Source organism: Arachis ipaensis, chromosome B04, assembly GCF_000816755.2.
Source record: "Arachis ipaensis cultivar K30076 chromosome B04, Araip1.1, whole genome shotgun sequence".
Lineage (NCBI taxonomy): Eukaryota > Viridiplantae > Streptophyta > Magnoliopsida > Fabales > Fabaceae > Arachis > Arachis ipaensis.
In genome coordinates, this window is record NC_029788.2 from 40,694,439 (window position 1) to 40,703,888 (window position 9,450).

Here is a 9,450-nt window from a genome sequence, read left to right on the forward strand (position 1 = left end):
AATTTTGCTTTTTTTATTAAAAAAAATTTCTGACAAAATAATCTTCAAACAGAAATAAAGTCTTCATCCTCCAATATATCTTATTATTAGTTAGAAGTTAAAAGTTGGAAGTTAGAAGTTAAAATTTTTTTTTGGTTTAGAATATATTTTAGTCTAACAACAGGTTAAAAATTAATTTGTTATAATCTTATAAATCTGAATCTTATTTAAAAGTTGAATTCAAACTTCCAATAATTATTTATACGAACAAATAAGTCGACTATTCAACTCATCCAAATCAGTTAATAAGTGATTATTAGGTTTTACACCCGCCACCAGCATGTACATATACACATATGGTGAGCAACTAATTTTATTTATCATTTTTGTCTATTAATTTATTTATGTTTGTTATACGGTGCTGCTTATAATAAACTAGGACCTAGCTAAGTCACATCACTCACATGGTTTTATTAATTCGTAACGGTATTGTTAAAACAAATGCTTTGTATAAATTCAAAAACGTCATGGTCAAACACTGGATCCATTCCTTTCTGACTTAATAATAATAATAATAATCCAGCTTTCACGAGTTGTAGTAGTTATATACTTTTGTTTCATTTGATGATGTTTAATTGGACTAATAAATTTGTTTCTTTATGCATGGTTTTCCTCTATTTCCTGACCCTGCCGCTTGACTTTCATACCCGCATGTATATTAAAAAGACCATATGGCATATTATATGTATGTATGTATGTCTAATAGAGTACATGGTAATAAGTTGGTAGCTCTTGTTGTTTTGTGAGCAAAGTGCTACTAAATCTCCAGCCCCATATTGCAATTAGAACATTCTCTATTCGTATTGTAGAGGGAAAAACAAAGCTAAGATACTACTTAAGTTATAAGACACGTATTTCGTAGTAGAATTTAATTTTTATATAATATCCTAACAAATACTAGAAGACTATAATTCTTTGGGTTTCTCTCCGGTACAAATTTAAATCTGTACAGATATACAGATATTCCTTTTAGTTAAACTGCTTTATGACACGTGGTTTTTTGTCTCTTTTGAGAGAGCAGCTTGATAGATCATATTCAGCTTGAGGGAGCCACGCAAATAGGTGAGCCATTAGTAAGTTTGGATCATCATTAATAGGCTTTTTTTTATCTTTGGAGAATGCTTTGGTTTTTGAAGTTTTTTATTATATTTGTTGTTATTAGTATATGAAAACTGTTCTATAGAGGTTATTAGTTTACTAGAATAGTATTAGATGAAAATTAATATTAAACCAGAAAGGAAAAAAAAAAGTATTTTTATAAAATTTTAAATATGTTTAGATATTTAAAAAATATATTTTTATTAAAAAATTAATAATTTAATTTTTTAACTCAATAATACTTTTCTTTTTTAAAAAAGTAAAAGCAAAAACTTTTTTAATATTTAATTTTTTTTAAAAGAATCTATCCTAATGTGCAATTGCTTTTTTCTGTTTATCAAAAAGGAAAAAAAATTACATTTTCCAAAAACCAAGATGCCCCTCATATTTTTGTTTAATGAAATTAAGTTCTTAGATAAAAAAATTAGTAAAAATTGTTTTTAGCATAGTTATTAAATTCAGTTTCATCTTGTTAGTCGAATTGGTAAATTCAATTTGACTTAGTTGATTGAATTAAAAATTCGGTCACCAATCCATATTAGGTCATTAAAAATAATAACAATAATATCTTTCATTGCAACTTAATCTTTCAACATCAACAATAACAATAATAACAACAACATTACTATTCGAATACAAAAGAAAAATATTCTTTTAAATTTGGGATCATTTTTACGTTATCTATAGATTAATTTGATTAGTATTTAACTATCAACTAGAAAGAGACCCATGCGATGCGCGGGACGGTAAATTAATAATAGTATATAATAAATATTAAAAATTGTTATGTTTTGTAAAAATAAATTAAATATGTATAAATTGAAGTTAAATTAAAAAAGGTGTTTTATTTTAAATAATTTGTAGTACAAAAGATTTGGATGTTAGAATTGTACAAAGTGACATTTTTATTTGGTGGTTTGATTTTTGTATTTGTTTTAGTTGATGGACTAAGTCATCTTATGTGGCGCTAGTCCTCTTTTTTTTTTTTGTTAGAGTTGCTGCTTTCTTCTTTTTGTAGTAGGTTCTTGTGAAGATATGTTCTTTATGAATTGTTGAGTTTGATGCACTTTCTATTATGTTATTTGGTTCCATCTTTGTATGTATGTTCTTCTTTCGAAGATGTGTCTTGAATTTGTATGGTTTTCTTTCTCCTTAATCTCTTGATGGGGTAGTGTTTCAATGTCATTATTTTTCTAAAATGTCATTAGATTTGAAGCAGTTGTGCCCAATAAGTTTTTTGTGTCGCCATCAATTAGTACAAAAGTTGTTGTAACACTTTGATCTGAAACCTTTAATTGAATTCTGAACCTAAAATAAGTATTGGGTTAGCAACTAATAATTTGATAGATGAGATTATGAAAAGTATATAGAGTTACCTTATTATTAGATATTGTGGTGTTTGATTACATGTGCCACAAATGTAGTTGTTTCTTTTTTTTATATGCTTTCTTCTGACACTTTTTATATTTAACATAGTTCCATCCTAATTTGTCATCAATTTCATTTATAGTTGCTAAAATTGTGAAGATCTTTTCCCATTCTAATATTCAATTTATATTATTATTAGGTATATAGTATTTGAGTAAGTATGAATGTATGATGCATTTTGTGATTTTTTTGTCATACCTGATCATCAGATTCTCACTGCATGGCCATTGGATCTTAGATAGTTATTCGATTTTTAATCGTTCTGCTCCGAAAGAATGATGCTCTATTGAGTAAGTTTGAGATGTACAGTTTGAAAATAATTTTTTTGTGCTAAATTTAATGTTATGTGAAGGAACATACATTGATAAGAGACTTATATATGTAGTTTAAATGGTATAGAATTTAAATACTTATAACGTAAAATTTATTATGATTAATAATATTATTATGATATTTGTAATATAAATGTTTATTACTTTTAGTGAGTTATTTATAAAAATTAATAAATTAATTGTTGCGGTTATAAATTTATTGTATTGTTTATAACGGTAAAGATATAATAAATATAGGAATATGAATTTAATGTATTTGTAGGTTACAAATTTATTGGATTCTATTTTTTAGTTTTTTATTTGTATATTTTATTTTTTTGCTGATTTAGAAATAATAGTTGATTTGACAAGAATTGAGTGGTTGATTCTAAAGTTGTGCCAAGTAAGCAATATTGCTGACATGACATTAGTAGGAGGAAAGAAATATCTCAAAAGTAATATGGTGCATGCTTATGTATCTACTTTTATATATTAAGAATAGATGAGGCTCTAATACTTTTACACATTCAATTAGTATTAAATAAGCGTTTTAATAACTTAAAAAACTAATTTTATATCAACTTGACAATGAACATATAGTGTTTCTGTCAAAAAAACGAGTCTTTAATTTATAGTTAGAAACAATCTTCTACCATTAATAAGTGAAATAAATATATTGGTAATAAATTAGTCATAATATTAATCCAAACTTATCTATAACTATATATTATTGTTGATAAAATTTAAGAGAAAATTTTATCCTCTTTCTCTAAAAGATACTAAAATAATATTTTTTTTTATTTATAAAATGTACATTTTCCTTTTTCATAATTTTTAAAAAGCATTTTCTTAAACTAATTTTAAATTGTTTGTGTTAATTATTGTCACAATATCTAAATTGTGCATATTACTAGTATTTAGTATTTATTAATTAAATAAAATCAATAACAAAGTATTGATTTAAAATGAGTTGTCTTCATATTTAATTTTTTATATTCTAAAGTAACTATTTTCAGGATTAAAGTTTTGTAATTGTAATAGAGATTAGAATTTTGAATTTGATTTAAATTTTAATTTTTTAATTAATTTACATACGACTAAAAAATATTATAAGGGAGTTGAATTGTGCTTTTTGGTCTAAGAATCAAAGACAATGTACATTATAAATACATAACTTTCCAATTTTTTCACTCATGTAATTATTTTACTTAATTACAAATTAAAAAAAAATCAAGTCAATTTCACCACAATCAAACTCAAGGACTATTTATATATAAACATTGCATAATTAGACTCTAAATAAATTTGCAAGTAAATAAAATGGATAGAGAATTATGGATAGAAAAATTGTAAGTTGAATTAGAATATGAGCAATGTTACATAGTCGCTAGCGAATATTATTATTTTTTGTTAACAATAATTTATATCTATATTTACAGACGTTTTGTAAACAAAAGCATATAATTTGTATTTATATTTACTAGAGTTTTATACACATAAATCAATACAATTTGTACCTATATTTTTTAGAATTTGCATACATAAATTAATAAAATTAATTTTTTAAAAATAATTTAATATTTATGCTGGCTAAATAATGACCAAAACTACTAAGAACCAATTCATATACAAAAAAAAAAAAAAGTCCAATGCAACATAAATAACTTTTCCTTTATTATGCCTAACCAAGCCAAGCCACCAACTTTTTAAGTCACCTAAGTCACCGCAGCTGGCCAAATTGCTTCCCCAACATAAAGACAAAATAATACACTTGTTGCAAGAAGAGTTATGTTAGGGGAATATCTGTAAACTTAAAATCTGTACACTATAATTCACCTAATTCTTTTAGTATGAAAAGAGAATGATCAATATGATAAGAACAAAAAATTCCCCGCAAGAATGACAGCTATAAAGTTACGTTTAAGAAGGAGGTTGCGATTAGGACTAAAAAATAGAAATTAAAAAATAAAGATTAAATTAAGTTTTTGTATTTTATTTAATTTAAAATATATTGAATTAAAATATGTCTTAGTATTATATTAAAATTTTAGTTTTTGTCTTAAAAATTTTAATTTATATGTCTCTACTTTTTAAAAATATTGAAGGTAACGATTGTTTTCGAAAACAAAACATAAACATAAATAAATTATACACATCTATTGTTTGGTTATTAAAATACAAAATTGAAAAAAAACACAATTATATATGAGTATCATAAAATACATATAATATGTTCTTTCCAAAAATATGGGACACAAATTTTTTACTTGAAACACATATTAAACTATATTTTTAGACTATTTGATTCTTAATATTTTTTAAAAGAGTAAAGTGACAAATAAACCTCTAAAAATTTATATTTCGAATAGATTAGTTCTTAAAAAAAATACTAATAAAATTTTTTAAAATAGTAAAAATAGACATATTATCTTTAAATTATCCCCTATGAATATGATAGAAGATCTTAATTTAAACTAATTTATTCATGTTTATTATCTTAAAAAAGTTTATTCGTACATTTTCTCTTTAGGTGCTAATATGTCCAAAATGTACATTCTCAAAAATTTATTTGCCACTTTACTCTTTTTAAAATTTTTCTTATGCCATTAATCTCATCTTTCTCTCTTTTTCTCAGCAATTGTCTAACCTTTTCTTATGCCATTAATCTCATCTTTCTCTCTTTTTCTCAGCAATTGTCTAACCTTCCTCCTCCAGAAACAAAGAGAGAAAGAAACAAAGACTTTTTCTCTCTTCACCTTTGTTATTGCCTCACATCCCTCCTCCAAAACTAATTTCTCTCTCTCAACCATCACCATCTTGCAAAGAAGGTCCTATGCCACCAATGATGTTTATAATTTCAAATTTATTCCATCTCTTTATTCTTTTCTTATTTGATTTGTAGATCTGCTTCATTTCTTTATTCTTTTCTCTTCTAATGTGTAAATCTGTCTTTTCTTTACTCATTTTTTTATTTTATTTTATTTTTTCTTCCATGTATATATATGTGAAATCTTGTTTTACTGTTTGAGTAGATTATGAGGATGTAATTATAAATTAGTTTTGATTCTGTAATTTTTTTTCTGGAAAAAAAATAGGTTGATGGAAGAAGACAAAGATAAAATTAACGAATTTTTTATATGTTAAGGATAAAATAGAATTTTTAAAATAATTTGTGCTCTGGTCATTATAATTGCTAAATACAATTTTTTTTAATAGTCTCTTTGTATATGTGTATTTGTATCAGTGTTCATGTCTTTATGTTTCTGTCTTAATTTTTGTGAGATATAAATCAAACATAATAAAAAAGATTGAAATTTTATATCTCAAAACTAAAATTTTAGTTTCAGTCTCTAACCACTAAATTCAATACTAATCCTAATCTCTCGGTCTCAATCCTAATCTTTGAAAACAAATAATGCTATTTAATAATTCAACTTCAGTTAATAAAATTCTGGTGTGTCCTGAATTAGTAAAATAACTAAGGCGCATGAGGCGATTCTCGACCAATAAAAGAAACATATAATTCTAAACGTATTTCAAGTAATTAGAGTAAAATCTAACCAATTAATTTTTTGATTTTTTTGCAATACAAATGTATTTAAGCTATTAGCGTGGTTAGTATTGGTTTAAATATAAAATAAAAATAAAAAAATATTGGTAATTTAGAATTTCTCTAGCGTCCTATCATAATTCATTTATGTATGTAATTATTGAGAAATAAATTCATCGTTAAAGGGTTGAATAATGTGAATTCTACTCAAGGTAAAAGTTATATTCCATTTTTTTCTTCTTTTTAAATAAGAGTAAAGTATTGTTTTTGTCCTCTATGTTTGTGATAAGTTTTAAAGTTATTCCTAACGTTTTAATCGTCCTATTTAAGTCCCTAACGTTTCAAAACTGACTCAATGTTGTCCTGCCATTAGAGATCCGTTAACAGAGTTGATGGTGAGACAAAATTGAGACAACTTTGAAACATTAGGAACTTAAATAGGACGAAAACGTTCGAGACAAAAATGATACATAAAAATAAATTTTAATTTTATCCTTCAATAATATCAATTTTTTACTATACATAGTATTCAATTATTTTTTAATCACATCTAAGTAAATTACACTTAATCATATTACTTTTATTTTAAATAAATAATTTTTTTTATAATTTTACTCTTAAAGATTTTTAGTTATCATGAAATATTTGTAGAATGACTAGTATGTAAACTTGCAAAAAAAAAAATATATATATATATACAATAAAATATAAATTATACCTTTTGTCTCTAATGTATCAAAATTCTTTAAAATTATAAAAAAATAAATTTATTTAAAATAAAAGTAATGTGATTAAGTGTAATTTATTTAGATGTAATTAAAAAATAATTGAATACTATATACAGTAAAAAATTAATATTATTGAAAGATAAAATTAAATTAAAATTTATTTTTATGTATCGTTTTTGTCCCTAACGTTTTCGTCCTATTTAAATCTCTAACGTTTCAAAATCGTCTCAATTTTGTCCCACCGTCAATTCTGTTAATGGATCCCTAACGGCAGGACAACATTGAGTCATCAATTTTGAAACGTTGAGGACTTAAATAGGATGATTGAAATGTTAGAAAAAATTTTGGGACTTACTCCAAACGTTGAGGAACAAAAACGATACTTTACTCTTTTAAATAATGATAGAAAACTATAATTTATACATAATCAAATTGAGTTGATTTAATAGTTAGTTTACTGATATATTTAAATGTTAAGATTTTAAATTCCACTTTATATATACAATAATTCATTAACCAACGATAAACTCTTAATAAACAAAATTCAGTACCACAACAAATTAATTAGGATTCGAGAATACCGTGGAAAAATCATAATTTCTACCTTCTCTGCATGGTAAAAAAAATATACTTTTAACTACATATATAGTATTATTTATTAGATGTTAGTGTCAATTAAACTCTTAACAACTTATTCAATAGCAAGAATAAAATCATGGATAAAAGCTATGATTGCAAAGTTGTAAGAATGCGACCTATATTGATTCACATTAATAGAGCCTTTATTTTGGGCAGTTGATATTATTTATAGAATTTAGCTTCCCAACCAACTTTTGTGGGACCTCTATTTTATTTGGTTTATAGATTCCATATTAAGAACCCAAATTGCTCCCTACTAAAATTATTGCAGGACTTGAAAAAGCTATTCAGATTTCAGCATCCCAATAACAAAGAAAACAAAAATATACTATAGAAAGTGGAGATAGGGTTTGAGGGGATGAACATAATTAATTAAGAACCTTTCTTATGATTTTGGTGTCTAAAATGTACAAAGAGAGAGATGAGGTAGTTGCACTAGTATCATGCACTCTTTAACTCAACCATTTATGTAGGTGCTCCATAATGGCTCCAGCGCCCAGCAAACATTCATTTCATGGGGAAACCCCATTTCTCTTGTAAATAAGTTAAAAGCATGTGAAAGTGTGGAAACAATATATTAAAGGATGAATGGCCTTGTTGAATTCTCCTTTTATTTTTTTATTTATTTATCTTGTGTTCTAAAAATACCTGCTAAGATTATTAATTAAAATTTTTTATTAAAATATAAAAATTTAAATTTTTAATATATTTATTTTTTATTTATTAAAAAATTTAAAATTTTTTACTAATAATAAATTTATTATGTGTCCTAAAAATACATATTAACTAAATTTTTTACTTTTTTTTTTTATTTTATGAAAGTTCGATCGGACCAATTGTTCTAGACTAAATAAGAAGGCTTAATACATGTTTAACCGGCTCTACGACATATGTAAACTTGGGTTGATAAATATTTTTCTAAAAGTACAAATGCTTCATTTTATGAATTGATAAATAAAAAGTATAAGTATACTACATACTCACAAATGATTAGTCTCAGGATTACTTATTCATATATAGTTCTATTGTATTTATTATATGAAAAAGTATGATAGATAATGAAAATATTAAATAATATAAATAATAAATATATCGGATATTTATTTTATTAGGTATATGGATGGTTATTCTAATATTAAGATTTAGGTGAGTAATTTAGAGTGTAGTGTGTTTTACTTGAATTTGGCCAATTTTAAAATCCATTATTCATATTATTTAAGAAAATCATTGATTACCTAACATAACTCTTATCATATTATTTTAAATTCACCAATACTCATAAAATGAAAAATAGAAAAACATCACTCAAATCTTAAAACCATGTTCATTTAACTCCTATAAAACAATACACCTTATAAACATATAATTACTACCAATTTATAGGTGGTGGTTTACAATACAACTTGTAACAAAAACACACTTTTTAAAAACTTGTATAACTAATAAACTAATCCTGAACATCAACAGTAAAAAGCTTGTGAAAATGCCACTTGCATGATTTGTTCAATCTGAAGTCTACCATTTTTACCTATTCAAACTTTTCAGCGCATATATCAACATAATCGAAATTCAACTTTTAACCAAATTGCTCTGGGCTTTTATATATATATATAAAAGCCCATGCAACTGTGATTACTTGCTTAATTAATCATCATTC